This window comes from Mixophyes fleayi, chromosome 5 (genome assembly GCF_038048845.1).
Source record: "Mixophyes fleayi isolate aMixFle1 chromosome 5, aMixFle1.hap1, whole genome shotgun sequence".
In the NCBI taxonomy this organism is placed as follows: Eukaryota; Metazoa; Chordata; class Amphibia; order Anura; family Limnodynastidae; genus Mixophyes; species Mixophyes fleayi.
In genome coordinates, this window is record NC_134406.1 from 6,383,418 (window position 1) to 6,406,487 (window position 23,070).

Sequence of the window (23,070 nt, forward strand, 5' to 3'; positions counted from 1 at the left end):
TTCAGCCCTTTTTGAATTTTTTTTCCCACACACACTAAGAATTTAGTAGGTCAGTGTATAACTCCGCCCAGCAGGTGGCGCTGCAACTTGGGTTTTTTTTCCCACACACACACAGACAGACAGACACCACTAACCATTTATATATTAGATATATATATATATTTATATACATTTTGAACTTATTTTTCAATACCACCTTTTTTAATGTAAGTTACCTGCCAAGCTCAGTGCTTGGTACAATGTCTGCTGTTTAGCTCTGTACTTTCATTTTTTCCCCATATTGTCAACCACTGATTTTATGGTTTCCGTGCTGAATTTATAATCTGCTTGAGAAATCCCCTCCCCACATTAAGACCCCCCTCATGTACAAGAAATTCTAATGACTCATGGTTCACATAAAACAGAATGACCCAAGTTCTCCGATCTCCATAACCTGTCATTTCATCAGAGGAAATACTGGACTCCAGAGTATCACTAAGAGATTCATTTATGCACTGAAGATATTTTCAAGAACTCTGCAAAGACATAGAAAACACTTCACTGCTGAGTCTATTTTGCTGATTATTTTTCTTTTTTTAACTACAGAGCAAATCAATTCTCGTATGTGCTGCTTGGTATCACCCCCCTTCTTTTATATTACATATGACATGTAATGTAATGCTTAGTGTCTCTTTAATCTTCTACCCTGGGCTGGCACCATCACTAGGCTCCATTCACCTAGCGTGCCAGGGTTTAGGGGCGGGCAAAAAATGTAATAGTTAAATAATGCCAATCATTCAGTGTTCTTATTGCCCTGCGGTGCTCCCACACTGGCCCCTGACAAGGAGGGGCAATACCTGGCAGATTATTACCTGTGCAGCTGCCAGCTGCTGCTCCTTCATATTGGTAATGAGCATGGAGTGGTGCGCTGCTCTGTGTTGCCATAGCTCAGTGCCACATTCCATACCAGAGACGATACAGCCCACTTCTGCTCCAAACAAGGTAAGAAACCAGCGGCACGATAGAGCGGTCAAGTTGCAAGTGCTGGTTCCTCTCTCTACCCTTTAGAGCTTGTATTTACCCTCCTGGCTGAGAGGCAGATTACAGAAACAACTTTCAGCTCAAAATTATAAAGCCAAAGTTTCAGTCTTGGATAGTTAGTTTTGGCCTGGAGGGGGGAGGGCAAACACAAGAAAGGGGCCAGACTTTTCCACCAATGAGTCTCAAGGCAGAAATTAATGTGGTTTATGTAATTTGTGTTTGTGTGGTTATATATCCAATAAAATATATGAAAAGTTGTTATGCCAAAGAGCTATAGGCCAATATAACACCTACTAGTCTCATCTGACTAGTATCCAATGCACAGACTATTCTAGTGACCGGTGTACAATACAGAGAGCCGTCTTATGATCTCTGTACAATACAAAAAACAATCTAGAGACCTTTATACAATTAGGGATCCTTTTCTATCGACCTCTATAAAATCAAGCTGGGCAAGATCCCATAGTGCCCTAAGGAAGATACTAGTATGGGCTCCCCAGCCCCTCAGACTCACCCATGCCAAAACGCCTTTCCCATGACATTCTCTGGTACCTTTCCACCATACTAAATTATTTACAGCACTTAACCGATACATTCACCCTGCATTATTTCTCTTTCTCGTATTCAAGATTAAGACACATATACACCTATAGGCATATAGCTCCCACATAATATTAAAACCACCTGCATAACATTAATACTACCTCCCATGTAACATTAATACCACCCCATATTACATTATTATCCCCCCACAGAACATTAATACCCACCCACCAAAACCAAACTATCATGATCTGCATGCTGCAGCTCCTGTCTGTTAGGAACTATGTTGGACCTTTGTATAGATGTGCATCCTGCCTGTACTATCACTGTTCCACCAAAGGGGCCACTGTTGTAATCAGACTGCTCTCTTACCTGTCAGAACTGCCTCGTTACTCCAGGATGCTTAACACCTGCCTCCGGCCTATAAATGTCTGCTTGTCTCAGCAGTCTTGGCCAGATCATCTGTTGCAATTACATGTGTTGCTGTTCCTGTGTCCTATCCTGATTTATCTCCTGGTATTGACCTCTGTTCGTCCCTCCGGCTTTGCACCTCTGCCTGTGACCCCTTACTTGGCTTGTCTGGGACTCTGTACCTGCTTTCAGCCCTCCAGTGTTTCTGCTTTATCCTGCTGCAGAGTATTACCACCAATACCTGCTTTCAGCTGACCAGTGTTACAGAGGACTTAAGAAGTAGGAGGAGAAGGACACAGAGGTGAACACCGAGATGGCACAGGGGGGAATGAAGGGAAGAGCATGCGGGGAGGAATGGATCACTGTTCCACGATGCAGCTGATATTCCCGGATGGGGGCCAAGCACCAGGAAGAATTGTGCTGGCTGCTCCCCGCCCTCTTCACCCCGAATCTGGGGCTCCACTTAGATCAAGCGAGGGCCTCAACGTAATATATAAAAAGCTTAATCTGGGTGATTGTGGAAGATGGGCCCCTGAGGACACCTAGCGTGTGATCTGGCCCTGTAAGAGAGAGAGGTTTCTTGTTTACAATTTAAAATACAGAGATCATTTTAGGTCACTTACAAAAATAAAAACAAGGCATCACCAGAACTAAGTATTGGCCTCTTAGTTCATGAAGATAACAGACAAAATGACAATTTAACTGAAAAAAATGTAAATCTATAAATTAAGAAAAGGAGTAAAATAAATTGTACAGCTCATTATCTTATAAAATGTGCAAGTGCTGGAAGAGAGGTCATCACTTACAGCCTCAACCAGCCTCATTATAAGGATTCATTTTGTAGTGTTTTCTTAAGTGAGTTTTTTTATATAAATGGTATGTGCCTATAAAATTATTCATGTGTACAATAAAATAATGGTTGCTCACATTGAGGAGGCAGCCTCCTTCGAAAATCCTAGTTCTCTGTTCCAGATCCTGCAGGGGTGCAGTGTTTGCCCAGGGGAGTAGTGGGAAGGGGAGCCCTACCTCTCAATGATATTTGGGGTCAAAACGGGGCTCCCTTCCAGATTGCTGGAGGGGACATATACTACGTGGCTACCCAACCCATCACTTGTCACACACTCTGGCCCCCAAATATCTCTCTGTCATGCACTGCGACCCCGTAAACCTCCTCTTGCACTTGCTATGTGCGCTGTTAAAATCGGGTGTAGGTTTGCTGTTCTTTACTATACAAGATGCTGCAGGACAGGTCCGATACCTATGTGCATTACAAAGTCGCAAAAAGAATGCACAGGGAAAAAGGGGAAAAAATGCGGCGGAGAGGGAAAAAAGCGCCCCCCCCGCCGCATTTTTCCCCCCCATGAAATACGATTATTAGGACGCTACTAATGTTTTCTGAGCATAAAATACAATTTTTGCAGCTGCTCATGATTACAGACTCATGTTCTAGCAGGCGTATGAGACAGTAATCACTACTGATCAGGACTTAGACTAGCCCTGTAGCTGGAGCAAGAGATACGGCAGAAAAACAAGTAGCTGTTAGCTCTCCAGAGTTAGGCAAAATATCCCTTCTCCGCTCTGTTTGCTCCCTGAACTCATAGGCTGTAGTAAGTGTCCTCTGCTTTCACAGACGTATCTTCTGGGCAGAGTGATGTTGCGTACGATATGCTCAAAATTGTGCTGCTGGCTGCCTGACAAGGTCTAATGTAGCGAATACGAAAATCCAGGCTAGTATCTTTTCCAACTCACACGATACAGATCTGCTGGATTATCTGGCAGACAAGTTGATATATTAACATATAATGCCAGCGTATCTGCAGCCATCAGTGAGGTAGGAGATGATCAAGCAAATCAATTACTCCCAACTCTTATGCAGCGCCCTGCTCCCTACACCACAGCGGTTATTTTGTGCAGTGCAGATAATATAACAATCCAAACACCTCCTCACGCGTTTCTTTGCCTCCTGGGCAATTTCATCAGAGGAAAAAAAATGTCATGAAGCTCGTGGTAATCCTAACTTTGTAGAGCTCTGAGTCAAGTGCTTTACTTTGCTCTGTAAGTGGTCACAGAACTTACAAGCCTATTTTTCATCCCTCCTTTGAAATTTTGGTTCTAGATATTTTGTTGTTACATACACCTAAAGAACATTTCCAGAATACGCACATATCTGACACAAGACACCGCAAAAACATTAATTCATGCACTCATCATCTCCCGCATCGACTATTGAAATTCCCTCCTTACTGGTCTTCCCAAAGTCAGACTTGAACCCCTACAATCTATTTTGCATGCAGCGGCTAGATTGATTTTCCTTACAAACCGTTATTCCTCTGCTGAGCCCCTCTGTCAGTCTCTACATTGGCTGCTTGTATTTCAACGAATCCAATATAAAATTCTTCTACTAACATACAAGGCCATCAACAAAATTGCACCGACATACATCTCCTCACTTGTCTCGAAATATCTCCCTACTCGACACCTCCGTTCTGCACAAGATCTACGTCTCTCCTCCACTCTCATCACATCCTCCCATTCTCGGTTACAGGATTTTTTCTGGGCTGCACCCACTTTGTGGAATTCCCTCCCTCGCACAGTAAGACTTTCCTCTAGTCTTCAAACCTTCAAGCGTTCTCTGAAAACCCACCTCTTCAGACAGCTTATAATATTCCTCAACCACCATCTTAATCTCCCTAGATTACCCTATTACAACTCTCTACACAGCTAACACAAGACAACAACCCTCTGACCAACATTGCCACACACACCCCCCACTCAATACTTTTACCTTTGCAGTCTAGCTGGTCCATTGTGCAATATGATGTAGCACATGCCCTTGTGTTTCTAACTCCCATTGTCCCATAGATTGTAAGCTTTCGAGCAGGGTTCTCTTACCTCTGTGTCTGTATGTATTACCCAGTATTGTCTTATTAATGTTTGTTCCCAATTGTAAAGTGTTACGGAATTTGCTGGCGCTATGTAAATAAATGTTGATGATGATGATTGATATTACTCTTGGTGTACACATTTGTCCGTTCTCATGTTTAGATTGTAAGCTCTCATGAACAGCCCTCTTTCCTCATGTTTTCCGCTCTCCTTGTGTTTTTCTGCCTACACTATCATTGCCACCTGCACACCCATGAATGGCACCTTCTGCCTGGTCCCTTAGTCTCCGCCTACAGCGTCTCTAGTTCTGCTTTTTGTGCCCATGCTCCTGGGCACAAGTTTGCTCCACACTGGTACGCTCCCTGTTTTGTCCCCATCTCTCCTCTGAATTCCCTTCTGTAGTATCAAACACGTTACTGTTTGTTCTTTGTGTAACTTGTGGCTGTATTACTCTACCACCATTTACGGCACTGCGTACCCTTTGTGGCGCTTTATAAATAAGAGATAATGATACAATAATCATTATAAGACATGATACTATAGCAACTCCGTTTTAATGTTTCAAAAATCTGTGGAGGCCACTGTAGGGTGCATGGGGCTTGGCTGTTGCAACACAGCCCGTTCCCTGCATTTCCGATAGGGCCGCAAGAATAACGGAGTCTGAGGATGAGGCCTAGAGAAAGCAACAGTGGCAAGAAATCTTATTTCACACGGATTATATAGGATCTGCTGTTAATACAGATATTATTTACAGATCTGCCAATGGAAATTCTCCTTTGCTGAGTATTATAGAAATAATCTACGGAATTCACTGACATTATTATAAAGTTATTCTACACATACATTTAAATGTGTATTATTGTCTAATATGCTTAATAGAAATGATAATTAATATAATGTTGGACGTGAGAAAATCCCCATGTCAATTTTTCACAGTAAATGTGCTGATACCGTTTTTATTCTAAAAAGATGAAGACACTTTTAAGTACAGCTCCTGGCCTCAAAGTTTATAAAACTCCATTCACCTTAAACAAAAACACATCCAGTTTTATGGCTGCATTAGAGGCAATAAACATGCAGAAAATATATCGCGCCCATTCAGTCGAACAGCTAAACTTTAACGGTCTCATTTGGCAATTCAGGGAATAAAAAGTTCAGCTGTAGACGCAGGAAACTACTTGGTGAGGTCAGCATCTGATCTGCAGAATCCAGTCTAGAATTGTAACTAAAATTTACTTATGCACCTTGATCATCAGACTGATTAATAGGTTTCTGTTTAATTTCCTTTAAATAAAGTCACACATTGAGCTTTGAGGACGTTTATATTCATGTTTCCTTAGTTTCACGGGACCTCGACCCTTCGTTGTACTTGATTATTTAACCAGGTTTGCTCGTAGACAAGGTTCCCGGTGGGCTGCAGATTAAAGCCCTAGGTGATCTGTGTTAACAGTTGTTTTTATCTCATAATCTGGCCGCCACTTTCATTACACTACATCTTATTTCATTCTAACCCCAGGGAAAGATGACATTGACCCTTTTTCTTAATAATGTAATTTTCCTAAGTGACTTGTTCAAGGTCATACAAGCCTTGTCTTCAACACAACCTTGAGGCGTGACTTACTTAGCATAACGTGAAACAGATTTTGGAGGTATAAGGGGGATGTGTTCTTTAATTATTATTAATCTGCAGAGTACTATGATACATTTAACATTTCCCCGTGACGCCAGAGAGAAGCAGTAGGTCTTATTCACATAGTGCAGTGTGGCCGACACATGGCTCACAATCCTCTTTGGTGTTGCCGCGCGGTTTGATTTGCACAACGCTACTTAGATTTGCAGTGCAAAAAAAATCAGATTTAATTTCTGGAGCAGGGTTGTGGAAGTGAGACAAAGGGGTGGAGAAATCGCATCTTAATGGGTGTTCCAAGCTGTACACAGCCTTTTCCACTGTGAAAAATCTTGATCGGAGATCGGGTCTCATCCTATAGTTTGTTGGGAAACAATTTGAGCTTGGCAGAGAATCGCATTTTTCCACTTACTTTGCCAACTTAGGGGCACATTTATCAATCTTGGCATAAAGTGAAAAATAGTTTTCAATCCTGATTGCATTGATAAGGATTGAACTATTTCTCACATTTATGAAAAATGCATCACAGAAACAGCAGTTCCGATAAACTGCTGTTCCTGTGCTAAAAAAAAAATCACACTTACCCCGCCTCTTTGGAACGCGATGTCCACGGATCTCCTCCTGGTCCTCTTCATTTTTCTTTACACTGGAATTGCGCATGTGCAGTTTGAAGAACTGCACATACGCACAGACATCTCCGCTCTATCTCTAGCGGTGAGTGACAGGGAGGGATCATGTGATCAGTGACAGGGAGGGATCATGTGATCCCTCCACACAAGCGCTGTCCAGTTCTGCTCTTCGGAGTAGAGCTGACAACGCTGAAATCTTTCAATTATGATAATGTAAAAGTTTTTTTACCGAAAAAACTTTTTTTCTGAACTTGTTAGAGTGCGATTGGGAGCAGTCACCATACTGTAGAACGGTGACTGCTCCCAAAAATGAAAAGGAATGCAAAGCAACAGATATCCACAATATCTGCTGTGATGCACCCTTCTTAAATATGCGGGACACACAGAGGGACATGTACTTTACGGTAAGTGCACGATAGTTCACTTTCACAATTTGTTAAATATGCCCCTTTAGCAGAAAGCTTTAAACACACAAGTGACATGTGCAATAAACATAACAGTCTTGATAACATCTTACGATGTTAGTGGCACCGTCACAACTCAATGACACAACCAGCACTGTCACAACATTGTGACACAACTCATTGTCCGCTCTGTTTAAGCCCCAATGTCAGGAGAATCATTTAATATCTGGCTCCACAGGTCAGCAGCACATTTCCGTCAATGGCTTTGAGGTTTTACTCAAATGGTCCTCGGTGTAAAGAAAATATCGCCAACATCTTGGAAAGAGATTGGCATTACTGAGAATGTGTCTGGAACGATTCCCAGTCCTGGCAGCCTCTCAGACCCAGGGCATTTATTCTGCTGCATTACGACAACCTTGGGCACATGTTGGCAATGAATCACCTGTCAGTAAGTCCTCGGTCTGCCGAGTCTTTGTTATGCTATTCAGCTCTGTCACGAGTCAGATATAAAGTGTGTTATAACCAGAAGGCAATAACAGTTACTGTGCTATGTTCTAGGTACAGTCAGAGAATGACTTTATGTCTGCAGTAACGTGGAACATTCACTTTGTGATATTTGTTCTTCTAATGTTGCAATCTCTTAATTTCATGTATTCTGGACAACTGTTACCGAGGGCTTGGTCATATTAGAACAGGATAAGGGTGATAGAGGAATCATCAGAAATAAACTACATCCCTTGGATGTGTGACCTGGGCCTCTGCCCTCCTCTCCCCCACCCCGTCGGTGTACTAAAAGCTACACCAACATGAATATTACTTTGTGGAGTCTGGAGTTCTGCCTTATGTTGCGCTTCTCCAGATGTCTGCCGTGGTTTAGCTATGTTCTTCTTCTTCCTGCCGGCAGCTTGTTGTTGAACAAATGTATGAAAAAGTGCAGCCTTGGCAAGGGGAAGGCTGGCATTGGTGCAATACAGTAGACTTCATGGGGACCACCAGATTGGATGGAAAGCAGGACCCCAGGTAGGAAAGTTATGACATTCCACCTAAAGCTGGATTTTTAATTTTGGTTGGGAACAGCTTTTAAGGAAAAAATAAAAATGTATCTAACAATTCAAATAAATAAAAATAATGAAAACAAAAATCCATTATGGCTCATATATTAACAGACTAATACAAAATATTGCTCTAAACCAAGCAGCAAATAGCTTTTATCTGTTCTAGAATTAGACAATGAAAGGAGGAGTCTGATTGGTTGCCATATGGTCTTTACTGCGACACTGTGACAAGGCAACGACACACATTTAAAATTGGGTACACCCCTTGTTATGTTTGTAACTGCTTCCCTGACAAATGGCTTGGATTTAACTGTGATAGTTATCTTTATTGCAGTGATTAGGGGCAGGCCTTGCGGAAAAGGGTGTGGTTTCACCGAAATGGTCATGTGATGTTGTCCAGATCGCCATTGTTGGCAGGTATGCAAATGATACACAAATATTCCTAGATTACAAACATAGATATTAAATTTGTGGTCTATTTATGTTCACATACTTTTTTTCCATTACTATTTTTATTTTTATTTTAAGTAATGTTTTCCATAAGGATATAAATTGAGCTTATATATAGGATAAAGCCACATTCTTTTTAAAAAAAGACCCGACCTGGATTAATAAATGAGGTATTCACGAGAGGAAAGAGATGTTGTTACTGTAGCAGATCCGATCAGATGATACATTGTATCTTTACTGATCAAGCATTACAATCACTATTCAGTGATAAATGTCTCTCTGTACAGAATAATATCAGTATTTTGTTTTAAACACTTATAAAAGTAACATAGTAATGTCATCAGTGTTAAATACAGAATAGTTTCTGTTATGTAGAAACAGTGTTGTAGTTCTGGGTGCACAATGTGCATCCAACATTACTGCAGTATCAAGAGTGCAAAACAATAATCACATTTATTTGTATGTACTTTACAGAAAACTCTGTGTTATTGTTACTTATGAGCTACTCATGTGCATTCTTGTTCACTGAATTACCGCCATTGTTTCCTTGTGCTAAATTGCTAAATAAACGGATTCATTTTTCTTACATAGTTTCATCGCATCGTAAGGTTAAGAGAAAGACACAAAATCCTTCAACTTCAGCACATTATAAGATTCAGCTGCACTGATCCAGATGGAGGCAAACCCCCCCCCCCCCCCCCCCGTGAAGCAGGTTCCTGTATAAACCCCCCCAATTTCTGGTGCAGTACACTCAATGCACTATGTAACAAAGTGAAAGTATGTATATGTGCACGTACGTACGTACGTACGTACGTACGTACGTACGTACGCACGGTACGTAGAGTAGTGTATGTGTGTGTATGTGTGTATGTGTGTGTGTGTATAGATGTGTGTGTTTATGTGATTGTGTGTGTGTATGTGTATGTTTATGTGTGTGTGTGTCTATGTGTGTGTTTGTATGTTTGTTTATGTGTGTGTGTTTGTGTGTGTGTGTGTGCGCCTGTCTGTGTGTGTATGTATGTGTGTGGTGTGTGTGTATGTGTGTGTATGTTTACGTATGTGTATTTATGTGTGTGTGGTGTGTTTGTGTGTGCGCGTGTGTCTGTGTGCGTGTTTGTGTGTGTGTTTATGTGTGTGTGTGTGCGCGCGTGTCTGTGTGTGTTTATGTGTGTGTGCGCGTGTCTGTGTATGTATGTGTGTGTGTGGTGTGTGTTTATGTGTGTGTAAGCATGTCTGTGTATGTATGTGTGTGTGTTTATGTGTTTGTATGTGTGTGTGTTTATGTGTGTGTAAGCGTGTCTGTGTATGCATGTGTGTGGTATGTGTGTGTTTATGTGTGTGTGTGTTTGTATGTATGTGTGTGTGTTTATGTGTGTGTAAGCATGTCTGTGTATGCATGTGTGTGTGGTGTGTGTGTGTGTGTGTGTGTGTGCACGCTTGTCTGTGTGTGTGTGTCTGTTTGTGTTTCATCAAAGGGTAGATTTACTAAACCTTTTAAAAGGAAAAGTGGAGGTGTTGCCCATAGCAACCAATCAAATTCCAAACAACATTCCAGAACATGATAGCTAGAATCTGATTGGTTGTTATGGGCCACACCTCCACTTCTCCTTTCAGAAGGTTTAGCAAATCTACCCCATAGTCTGAATGTTGTCAGTCCGCCCCCAACCCCACCTCACACTGCACAATGTCCCTGTTCATAAAATATAAATTTCACAAAGTGCAAATTTACAATTACAGCGCGGAACGTCATGCAGAATTTTGCTGCAATTTCTTTTATCTTTATTCCACATTAAATCTTCAGCGGTTTAACTATTCACTGTGCACTAATCTAGATCCTGACAGCTCCAGCCCAGATTCAGTGAAGTGTGTGAGACTGCGGATGTTTCTTAAGCTTTGTCTGAATGTGATAAACATATTGATTAATTCCTCTAATTCCTTCTACCTGGCCCCGATCCTCACGTTCCTCCTGCTCAATCCTCCTTCTACATTTATTCATAGACTATAAATTCTGTGATATGAGAGTTTACGAGTGCGGATCTCAAACATTGTATCACAGAGATCACAGCTCTGTATCATGTCCTCGTCCTCTGCAAAACTCAACGGGGGAATTCAGCTGGAAGTGATCTGCAGACGAACATTGAGGTGATGTCCAGCTGCGCACATCAGCGCCTATTATGGTGTGGAATCTCCGTTAATTTTCCTGCGCTCCTCTATGTGGTGCTAGGAAAAATGCTACAGAGATAAATCACCGGGCCCATCCGCGGCACAGGGCCTCCAATTGAATTCCCCTCAATGTGTTCAAAATGTTACCATGGTCTTCCTCAACACTAGGACACTTGGTGGCACGCCCCCTTCGCTTCTTCACTGTGATTGGCTGTTTCAGCTGACAACAATTAACTGGCAGCAGTAGTACAGAAGGAATGGGAGTTGTCAAGGAAAAACAATACCTTATCAGGGGCAAACGCAGGAATTGTAGAGGGGGGTTTCCACACCACGACTCCAGTGGGTGTGACCAGCATGCATGGGGGCGTGGCTATAATGTTAGACAGTGCTTGGCTGCTCTCCAACTCTTCCTATCCCCATAATATACATGGGCAATGCTGCGTGCACTCCTGTTAGGTGCTCTCCCTTTTCAAGCAGAGCTGTGTGAAGCCGGAGCAGGATCCAGCCACCTCAATTATACAGTGCCCCAGGCTTGGAGGGGGTTTCCAGGCAGTAGAACCCCCCCCCCCTCGGTTTGCCTATGCTTATCAAGATAGAATGCACCGGCCCAGGGCTCTGTATGGAGATAGGGGACAGCATCACACTGTATCTGCTGTAGACTTGTCTCAAACCTCGGGTACTGATAACCACGGCTAACCATCACCGACCACACTCATATATAAAGTAACACAGTGGACATCCTTGCCATTCATGAGAAGCTCCAGGAAGGTTATAGGGAATAAAATTGTGTCTGTAGCAACAAAGACAGAACTGGATGACCCAGCTACTGTTTAATAACTTTATTTTTGATTGAAAAAGTAGCTTTATTTTGTATAAAGTACAAAAAACACAGTTGATACGTTTCATTCAAGTGTACACAGTACACCGTAAGACATGATCAAGCATACGTTTTAGTACAATACAGGGCATAAAGTACAAGACATGACATCCTACACTATATACATCAAGTACTGCACTAACCATTCAAACTTAAAACGTATCACAGTGCAATAAAATAACATTGGATGTGAGGGGGAGGTAGGTGAGAGGGGTAGGGAGATGGAGTCACGAGCAAAAAGTTTTTATTGAGGACAGACACAAAGGGAAGGGTGCATAAATAGACATGACATTCAATAATACTTCATGCTATGAAGGGGAATGGGTTGGAGGGGGAGAGGAAGGGGAGCACAAACCAAAAGTTTTTTATTGGAAATAGACACAGTGGGGAGAAGGTGAAGAGGAGACAACAATCAATCAATTACAATCAATCGTCGTCTTCATCTTCCTCAGGACTGTCAAGGGTGTTATAGTCTCTTAACAGGCTATGGATAAGCCTGCGACAGTCCTGGATGGTCATCTTCTCCCGCTTCAAGATGAGGCGGTTCCTGGCAAGCCACATAGCGTCCTTAAAACAGTTCATAAGGCGCCAGGCCTCCTGGATTGCCTCAACGGTGTGAATCCCAGGAAATAATCCATAAAATACCGAATGGTATGAAAGGCAAGTCCTGGGCACACTGTCCTTAAGTTCATGTTCCAGGGCATCCAACAATGCCTGTGCAGTGGGACAGTCCCAAAAGATATGTTGAGCAGTCTCCCTCTTGGTAATACAAAAGGGGCAGTGAACATATCTGCACAGGTTCCTGGAGTGCATAAATGTCCTGAGAGGCAAACCCCCCTGAATGGCCATCCATGCAATGTCTTTATGTCCATTAGTCAGTCTCTTAGAGGCCACATTCTCCCAAACATGTTTGGCCGTGGCCACAGGGAGTCCTGGAACAGACTCCATAATGTCCTTAGCTCTGATGAGCTTGTGGATAGTTTTAGGTTTCCACAAGTCTGGTTTAAGTCACTCCAGATGGTGCTCCCTCACAAATTGTCCAACATCCAGGTAAAACCAAGGTGTGGTCCAGTTGTAAGGGAAGGAGCTGTCCCACTTGTCCCAACCAAGTTTCCTCCAAAGAGGAAGAAGGAAAAAGCGTGACATGGACTTTCCAGCAGAGCAAACGTTCTTTTCAAGGAGTGTCCTGCGGATACAGTTGCAAACAAAGAAGGCACGCAGCATGGTGGGGATATCAGGGATCCCTTTCCCACCTTTGTGGGGCTCCTTGTACATAACTGACCGCTTCACTCTGTCCATTTTGGAGCCCCAGATGAAGTGAAAGACTGTCCTCGTGATGGTCTTACAGACGGCAGCAAGAGGTGGCCAAGCTTGGGCCGTGTACTGAAGAACGGGAAGAATCTCGTTGCGCAGTACCAGTGCTTTCCCTTCGATGGTAAGGAGTCTGAGGCTCCACAGTCCAATCTTTTGCCTGACTGTTGCCAGTCTCTCTTCCCAGCACTTCAGGGCCGCCTCCTCTCCCCCAAACCAAACTCCAAGGATTTTGATGAAGTCCGGCTTGATTGTGAAGGGGAATGCAGCGGGGGATGACAGGTGCCACTGACCGAACAGCATTGCCTCTGACTTCCCGCAGTTGACCTTTGCCCCTGAAGCTTGGCCGAAGTTGTTGCAGGTCTGGACGAGTGCTGCCACCGAACGCTGATCAGCGCAGAAGACAGTGACGTCGTCCATGTAGAGCGAACACTTGGCCTCTAGTCGGTCTGGACCCGGTGCGGTGATCCCTCTGATCTCTGGGCTTCGCCTGATGGACTTTGCAAAGAGCTCTATACAACAGACAAAAAGGAGAGGTGAAAGAGGGCAGCCTTGTCTGACCCCAGACAGTACAGAGACGGGGTCAGTCTTCCAGCCGTTCACCAACACCGAGCTGTAAATATCAAGGTACATCAGGTTAACATAAGAACAAAACATATCACCCAATCCAAACCTGCACAGAACCTTACGCATAAAACCATGAGAGACACGATCAAAGGCCTTCTCCTGATCAAGACTGACCAGGGCCACATGTGCATGGCGGTCTTTGATATAATGAACCGTGTCCCTCAGCAGCGCAAGGCTGTCTGCAATCCTTCTACCAGGAATGCCACAAGTCTGATCAGGATGAACAATTCGCCCAATGACAACCTTTAGCCTGTTGGCTAGTACCTTGGCCAAAATCTTGTAGTCCACGTTCAGGAGGGAGATGGGCCTCCAATTTTTGAGGTCACATCTCTCTCCCTTACGCTTATACAAAATCGTGATCAAGCCCTCTCTCAGAGTAGGAGGCATCCTGCCCTCCACCACCATCTCCTCATACAGCTCTAGCAGGTCCGGGCCAATGAGGTCCCACAGCGCTACATAGAGCTCGGCTGGGAGGCCATCACTGCCCGGGGTCCTGCCCGGCCTAAAGGATTTAGCGGCAGAGTGCAGCTCCCCCAAGGTGAGGGGGGCATCCATAGCTGCCCTACCTGTAGGATCAATAGGGTTAGTGATACCTGACAGGAAAGATTCAGCTGCGTCGTCGTCTGTAGTCTTAGGGGAGTAGAGTTTGCCGTAGTAGTCTGTGACGACTCCCATGACGCCCTCCTTCCCCCTCCTGGGGGTGCCAGACTCGTCCCGCAGTTCAGTCAGGGGCGTGTGGCCGGAGTGGAGTTTTCTGAAAAAGAAAGAATTACATTTCTCACCCTTCTCCAGATTCTCCACCTTGGAACGGAAGATGATGCGAGTGGCCTCTTCCTCGAAGTGCCTTTTCAGGCCCCCCTTGGCCTCAGCCAGATCATCCTTCACATCCCAGCCGCAGAGTTGGAGATCCAGCAGGGACTGCAGCTGACGCTGAAGCCTCCTGAAGTTCCTCTTCCTCTCGCACGCCTGTTGGCGGCCTTTAGCCTGAAAGAAACTGCGAAACTTGCCCTTGACATACTCCCACCAGTTAGACATACAGTCAAAATACATTTTGTCATTTTTTCACATTACATAGGCATCCCTCAGCTCAACCATCACCTCTTCCTTTCCCAGCAGGGCGCAGTTCAGCTTCCAAGAGCCAGGGCCGGGAGGAAACCCGTGACCCAGAACACCTTCAAAGAGAATGGCCCTATGATCAGAGAAAAAGCAGGGAACCATGACATGCCTGTTTTGTCTTACCGCTCTCGATGTAAACACAAAGTCAATCCGGGAACGCACTGAGCCATCGGGGCGACTCCAAGTATAATTCACAGAGCCGGCCCCCATGGATCCCACTGCATCCCGCAAGGATGCTTCGGCTACCATCTCCTGCAACAACCTGGAAGAAACATCAAGTTTAGCATTAGTACAGGAACTCCTACCATCTTCCTCTATAGGACAGTTAAAGTCCCCAGCCATCACTACCGCCCTGGTGGTTGCGAGCTGGGCCCGCAGGGTCTGGAAAAGCTCCAAACGCTCATTCTTACCCTGATAGGCTCACCCGCCCAGGAGCCATCTACGATAAGCAATCTGCCGCAGACAAACTCCTGAACGGAATCTAGTGTGAAGAGGCTTCTCCTGATAAGAATGGCGACCCCTGCAGACTTACAGTCACTCCCCCCAGACCAATAGGAGGGCCCGTGAGACCACTGCCTCCCCAGATGCCTGTAGGAACTAGAGAAAGAGAGAGAACATTCCTGCAACATGTCAACATCACATTTCTGACTGTCAAGGAAGGTAAACACAGACTGACGTCTAATCTTATCCTTCACACTCCTCACATTAATGGTAAAAAGAGAAAAGTTAGCCATTAGTTGGGAGAAAAAAGAGAGTTAGCACAGTCAATACATCAGTTACCCTCCTTGTCCGGTGGGACTTGGTCCGGTCTGCCCGTGTCCCCTTTGGGTGGGAGCAGACCTTTCTCCTCTAGCTGGTCGAATAGGCAGATTTGGGGCAGTTGCAGGAATTCTTCCTCCTCCTGCTCAGAATCCAGCAACTCATCCACCATCTCTACCAGGGCCCCCTCTGACGGGAGAGGGTCCTCTTCCAGTTCGATTGCCCTTTTCTTGGAAGGGTCAGAGTCGCCAGCTGGGCTGTCCAGCTCTTTCCGCTTCCTCCTTTGTTTGTTCTCATCACCTGCAGACACAAGAGGGAGGAGGGGGGGGAAATCCTCCAGGGAAAGGGAGGGAGCTGCAGTAGCGGTGGAGGGGGTTAGTGCTACTGCAGGGGGGGGGGGGTGTTGTGACAGTGGGGAGGGAGGGGGGTGCTGTCACAACAGGGGTGGGAGATATCTTACCAGCTCTTGGCTGCGGTGAGGGCTTCTGTTGCTTCCTCTGGGCTGGCTTGGGCTGCAGGGCAGGGGCAGGTCCGCTTTCCGGCAGTCCAATCCCGGCAGCTGCAGCGTAGGATCTGGCCCTCTGGGGGCAGTCCCTGTAGATGTGGCTGGCCAGGCCGCAGAGGTTGCAGGACAATTTTCGTGGGCAATCCTTGGACTCGTGCCCCGCCACCTTGCAGTTCCTGCAGGCTGAGACCTTGCAGCTTCTCGCCATGTGGTCAGCTTCCCCGCATTTTCTGCAGTTCCTCGGCTGATCGGCATAGTGAAGAAGGCCGGCAGAGCCGCCCAGGGCAAAGCTTGATGGCAGGTGTTGGAGTCCGTCAGTTGCCGTGCTGTCTTTCCTCAGTCTGATGATGATGGACCACTTGCCTGTCCAGAAGCCGTTGACATCCAGGATCTTGGAGGGGTCCTTGACCACGGAGCAGAAGCGGCTCAGGAAGGTAGCGATGTCCTTACCAGGGGTGTGAGGATTTCTCATGGAGACCGTGACTCTTCTCTCCTCTCTCTGGATGGGGCAGTTCCCCACGAAGCGGGAGAAGGGAGACTCCGGTCTTGCAGTCTTCACTGCCTCCCAGTACCTCTTGCAGATGGCAATGGAGGCCAAGGTGATGTACCAGATCCCTTTCAGGTAATTCTGCACGCTGAGGGTTTCAGCCTTGGAGAAGCCCTGGTCCAGGATCATCTTCTTGCCGAAGGTCTCGGCCGTCATGTCTGGGACCCTTCCTTCCACTTCCTTCAGCTTCAGGACCACGGTCTGCCTCATCCAGGGTTCCAGAGTGGGGGTCTTCTGGGGGGGTGTCCTGGCTGGGCTGGCCTTGTCCGGCAGCAGCAGGGGCGGTGGAGGCAGAGGTTCCGGCCACGGGGAGAGGCTTCGGGGCGGTGGTCTTTCCTCCCTTCTTCCCAGGGGCAGGAGCAGGGGTAGCTGAGGCCATCGTCCTGGCTCTTCCTGGGGCAGAGAGGCTGGTCTTCCGGGGTGGAGGGAGCAGTGCAGATATCGGATATCCTCCCGCTGGGTAGAGAGGAGCAGGGGCTTCCGCTGGAGAGGAGGCGCTTCTCCCAGTGGAGCAGGGCCCGAGGAGAGGAGGGCTTCTTCAGCCGGAGGTGCTCCCGGCGTCTTCTTCCCGGCAGGCAGGGGGGGTCGGCAGCGCTTCTTCCCCGGGGTCGGTCTTCTTGCTCCTGGCCGGCTTTGATCGGGTAACACAAGTCTCAAACAGTTCCTCACCAGGGTTAGAGTGTGCTATCGGATGAGCCACACTCAGGTATGTCCTCTGGGTTTTGGGCAGGAGAGAGACAAGTGCACCATGCAGCAGAGTCTACATCAGCCCCTCACCAATGTTAGAGTGCGCTATCGGATGAGCCACACTCAGCATAACCTCCACCGGGTAGTTGGTAAGCTGATAAGAACAGATACTACACTTGATCTTAGCCAAAAGGCCGAGAAGCGACTGTTTAATAACTTTATATACCAGACAAAATACTTGTCTTGAAAAACAAATACTTAGATAAAAATGTTCCTTGCTGCATTAAGGGCAGATTGTGTTTATTCCTTTTCTATTCAAGAGACAAACTCTGGAAACATCAGCTAAAAGCCAACAGTCACGACTTTTGCAATATGCCCACAGCCGGGCTCTTATTTGTGATTCCATTTAGTATAGTAAAAGCTCTGTTGATATTCCCACGAATGTTATACTTACCAATACCATCCATTATTTCTACAGCACAAGCAATGCCATTAAGTGCAAATAACTAGTTTCAGTTCCGAATAAGAAACCTTTATATAAATACAGAAGGTTTGAGCTCCCAGCTTTGTAGGACATGCAGTCTGCTGGAAAGAACAGACATAAGCAGCGTAGCAATAGGGACTAGCATGTTAGCAACCGTGCCGGGGCCCAAGGGCTCCTACCGTGACCCTAATATGCCACCTGGGTTAAGGGTGCTTGTTTTTTCCACTCTCTCTTAGGGGCACATTTAACAAATGACGGTATTGCACTATCGTGCACTTACCGTGAAATGGGTGAAGGAAGTCTGCAATTGATATTTATGACAGCTCCGTTCGACTGTTCAATCTTCCAAACCACTAATTTTCGCTGCAGTTCGTTTTTTCTAACAGTCACCATTCAACAGAATGGTGACTGCTCCTGGCCGCAATCTAACAAGTCCCGAAAAAACATTTTTTTCGGGAACTTGTCATGTTAATGTACGCCAGCTGCAGCTGGCGTACATGAGGAAATCTAATGCTGTCAGCTCTGCTCCGGAGAGCAGAGCTGGACAGCGCATGTGTGGAGGGATCACATGATCCCTCCCTGTCACTCACAGCTCTCTCTCTGCAACGATAGTTGCAGAGACAGAGAGGGGATCTGTGTACTGGACATGCGCACTTGAAGAGTGAGGAGAAGACCCAGAGACAGCGCTTCCGAAGAGGGGGGTAAGTATGTTTTTTTTTATCACTGAAAGAGCAGTTTTTCGGAACTGCTGTTTCTCTGCACGGCTGTACATAAATGTGAGAAGTAGTTCAATCCTTATCATTGCGATAAGGATTGAAAACTACTTTTCACTTTATGTGAATAATGATAAATGTGCCCCTTAGGGGTCTATTTACTATTCAGCCGCGGTAGCAAACATTACGTAATGCGGTACTGCAGCTATTTACCGTGTCGGGGCTGCTCTCTGCGCCCCGGCGAAGATTCAGCCTAACGAATGCAGGAAGTGAAATGCACGTATGCGGCTAATGACCGCGCATGGGTATATTGATCTGAATCGGCGAGGACATCAAGTGAATTCTTTCTGGTTTCACTGACCCCCATAGACCAGGTAAGCTAATGTCATCCGGAGATGGTGGTAATTTGCTGTGAAAAGTGTTGATAAATCACTAACATCGCAGCCCTCATCTAATTCTGTGAAGACTGCGGTAATTGTAGGTTAATGCAAAAGAAGTCTCTGAATTCTCCTGTGCCAACCTCTTAATAAATGAAGTGATGTCCTGCGATAGCCAATATCCGGAGAAGAGAGCTGATTTTTCTGCATATTTGGGCTATTGTAGTTTATTAAATAGACCCCATTATAACTACAGAAGCTTCATCAAGGCCTGATCAGCAACTATAGGAGGCTTCGTGAATTTGGAGCACTGTGTGAGGATAATCCAGGGCAGCAAATTATGAACAGCAGGAATATATTTTTATTTTATTATCTCACCTGCAGCTAACTAGTGATCCACAAGGGGGTGCTGTAATGAGATTCTTACATGGATACAGTCCTCAGTAGTAATGTCCCCAACACTTACACCGACTGCGTCTCTGACCACTTCCTATCCAGCCAGTTACCTCCGTCATAGCAGCCTTGTCCCAACTTCTAATTTATCATCTCCTGTCCCGACTAAGAACCCGTCCACGCCTACTCAGCGTTGTGTATCGCACACACTCAGAGCCACTGCGGCACCACCAATCACAAACAATAAATGCACAGCAACATCGACCAGTATTGGAGTTTCCATTATGATCAGGATCCGTATTTCAGGTCTTATGAGCCGCTTATCTGTACCCCACGTGGTCATTGAGACTAAGTTAAACTCAAATTGTGGGCAAGCAGAGCCCAATCACAATAAAATATCCTCTCCCAATCCTTCCCTGAGGTGCCCATTGTTGGGTAATGCAGTAGTGGGTATTGGGATATATTGTGTGTAATGTCGGCACCTTGGAGACTAGTTGGTTTGTCCAATTCTCCCACACGGCCATGTCTAGGTAGTTAAATAATATAAATCAAATGGTTGGGCTCAATCTGACTTTAATGTAGGATATACCAACTTAACATTCCCAGTTTTCCCAATTTTTCAGATGTCAAAAGTGGTGTGTCCTATTGTTGTGGTGTGTTGTGGGCATATCATAGTGTGGTTTGGGCAGAGCAGGATTGTTTCCTTGTGTCTCCATTTGGAAATGGTCTGGGGTATGAGATGAATCCAGTACAATTATAATTCCTCTGTGTTGAGAAAAGTATTTAAAATCTGTTTAATCACTTTGCAAATACAAGGAGAGCACAGATAGGGCTCTGGTTGGTATTGAACCCATGACCCAACACTGGAAGGCAGCAATACTATCTACTGTGCAACAGTGCTCTCCAAATGCCTAGCACAATCTCCAAATGTCACCCTGACTTTATGCATCTAATCCTCTTAAATATAGGAAAAATTGTGCGCCGTATCAGGATTTTCAGGGGTTACGGTCTTTAGTTTGTTTGTTTTTAACCTCTGAAGTCAGAGATTTAATAGGTCTCCCATAATTATATTACCAATAGATCCAATATAACCTGGCTCTATCTGCAACTACAATAGCAGTTGCCAAGAGATCTAAGTCAATTTGGATCCAATAATAATAATTATGTGGTGCAGGATGAAGAACAGAACATATGTTCACCAACTTGTTTGCAGAACAGTTTGTCATATTGGAGCAAACATTTTTTTTTTTGTACAAAAGATATTTTAAAGAGAATAAAAACTACATTTGTGGATACTTTTATATTTTTTATAGGATTTGATTTAGCAAATTTGTAATTTTGTTATTTCTGTTATCTTCAAAATAATTCACCCAAATCGTTGAAAGACGGAGAGTTTTACACTTTTCCAAATTGTTTTGCTTATCTCTAGCACGGACCACAGGTCACCAGCGTTGCTAAGATGCGAGTAGTGTTGGAGATTCAGATTGTAGAACTTGTAGATGACAGCGTGGGGTCAAACTCTCAGGTGGGAACAAGGTTTATAGATCTGGGAGAGGAGTGAAATGACAAATAACTGGCATATTGTACGTGTAATCCAAGTAATTTGTATTATTCCATATTTAATACTGTCAGAGGCTCTAAACTGAAGATGTGGAACAAGATGTTAGGTTGACGTCTCCGAGGTGCACCATTTGGAGATATCAGTTGACATACAAGAGCACGATCCTGAGGATAGAAACATTTATTTATGGTAAAATCCACACAACGTGTGCAGCAAGGTCACAGACTGACAGAAAGGAGCGGCGTTTGAAGGGCACTTATCGTGTGGCGCACCAGGCGGGCGATGGCACTCGTTATAGATTGTACGTCAGACAGAGGGATACCAGGAAGGTCATGAGAAGCCTGAGAAACAACACTTTGATCGTGAATAAAAACTAGGGAGGTTATGTGCTGCAATTTATGGTGTCCTTGTTATATAACCGAAATATCTCTTCCATTAGAATGCATTAAACAATATGTGCTGGGTGAATAGATGCTGTCTCCCCCCCTATTGTCTGGGCACAGATCATTTTTGTCTAGAACTTGGCACATGGACATCTAAGTACTTATGTTATAGTAAATGTCGATCAATGAGTGAAAGTCATTACGCTGAATATTTCCCCCCCAGATAATAATATGTACATTAACTAATCCAATAAAATTACTTCTGCTAATGCACCGAACCGGCATCATCTGTACCATATCATTAATATTTTGAGTTCAGGATTTTTCTGACACTGTTAAGTCATAAAATAAAAATGTCTGCAGAGGGCTGGTAACCACAGTTATATTCAACATAATATTTAACAATTCAAGAGTCAACCAATGAGATTTTAGCTTTCATTTTCCAAACTGCAGTCAAATCTGATTGGTTGTTTTGGCCAACACTACTTTATTTTCCTTTATACTAGTTTTTATATACACCCCCCCCCCCCTACCCAACTGGCATCAGAGAAGGACTCCCATTGCCAGCAGGGATATGTTGAGGAAGGTCTGTGCAGGCCATAGTAGAGTGTAGTTAAACAAGTGAAAGCCAGTACATAGGTAATTAATCAGATACAAGGAATGAAAAATGCCAACATAAAGTCACCTAATAGGGTGTTGGGTCATCATATGGGCACCATGGCATTGAGTCTACCAAGATGCAGCATTGTTCTTCCACAAGAGAGTCACCCATCTGATGCCTGGGTGATGGTGTTGGAAAACTCTCCGGCGTTGTTTCATAATATGTAATAAATACTGAATTGGATTGAATGAGGAAGCCATGACATATGGACAACATCAGCGCCATGTTCATCAAACCAGTGAGCAACCACATGTGCTTTGTGGATGGGAGTATTGTCACCCTGGAAGACACTCGACCCATCAGGAGTGGAAATCTGCAGCATAGGGTGAAGATGATCACTCAGTACCATTAAGTAACAATTATCATTGTCCTTACCTTCGAAGGGAAGGTCTGTACCCAAACAGTGCCAGAAAAATGCACAATATTAGGCATTCACCAGAACTCTTCAATGTTGGAAACAAGCACCCAGGGCTGTTTAGTCCTTTAGGTTGGCTCCACATTATTCAGCTGACCATATCACCTTCTTCCAGTGTTTTGGTGTTGTATGTGCTCCTTGTACCACTGAACTCCTAATATATGTATATATATATATAGATATATATATATAGATATATATATCACAATCCTGGAGTATGTACTTCCACTGACTGCCCTTTGCTGAAGCTGTTTTTCCTTCAAGATTCTATACTGATATCCCCTTGGACACCACTGCCATTGAGATATTAGTAGGTTGAGCTGTCTTGGTCACTGAGAATCCGGCCAAAAGTGTCCCAACAATCCCCCATCTTTCCAAGTGACTGAGGTCTCCTCTTCCTGCCAGGTCAGTCATTATTATAGGCAACCAGAGCAGTCCAGCATTTCTATACCATGCAGAATATAATTGG

The 23,070-nt window shown here is 44.8% G+C and overlaps 1 pseudogene; it reads right to left on the reverse strand.

Moving 5' to 3' along the window:
* Window positions 1–17,663: 17,663 nt before the first annotated feature.
* On the reverse strand, window positions 17,664–17,820 carry LOC142159688 (U2 spliceosomal RNA; annotated as a pseudogene).
* Window positions 17,821–23,070: the final 5,250 nt, after the last annotated feature.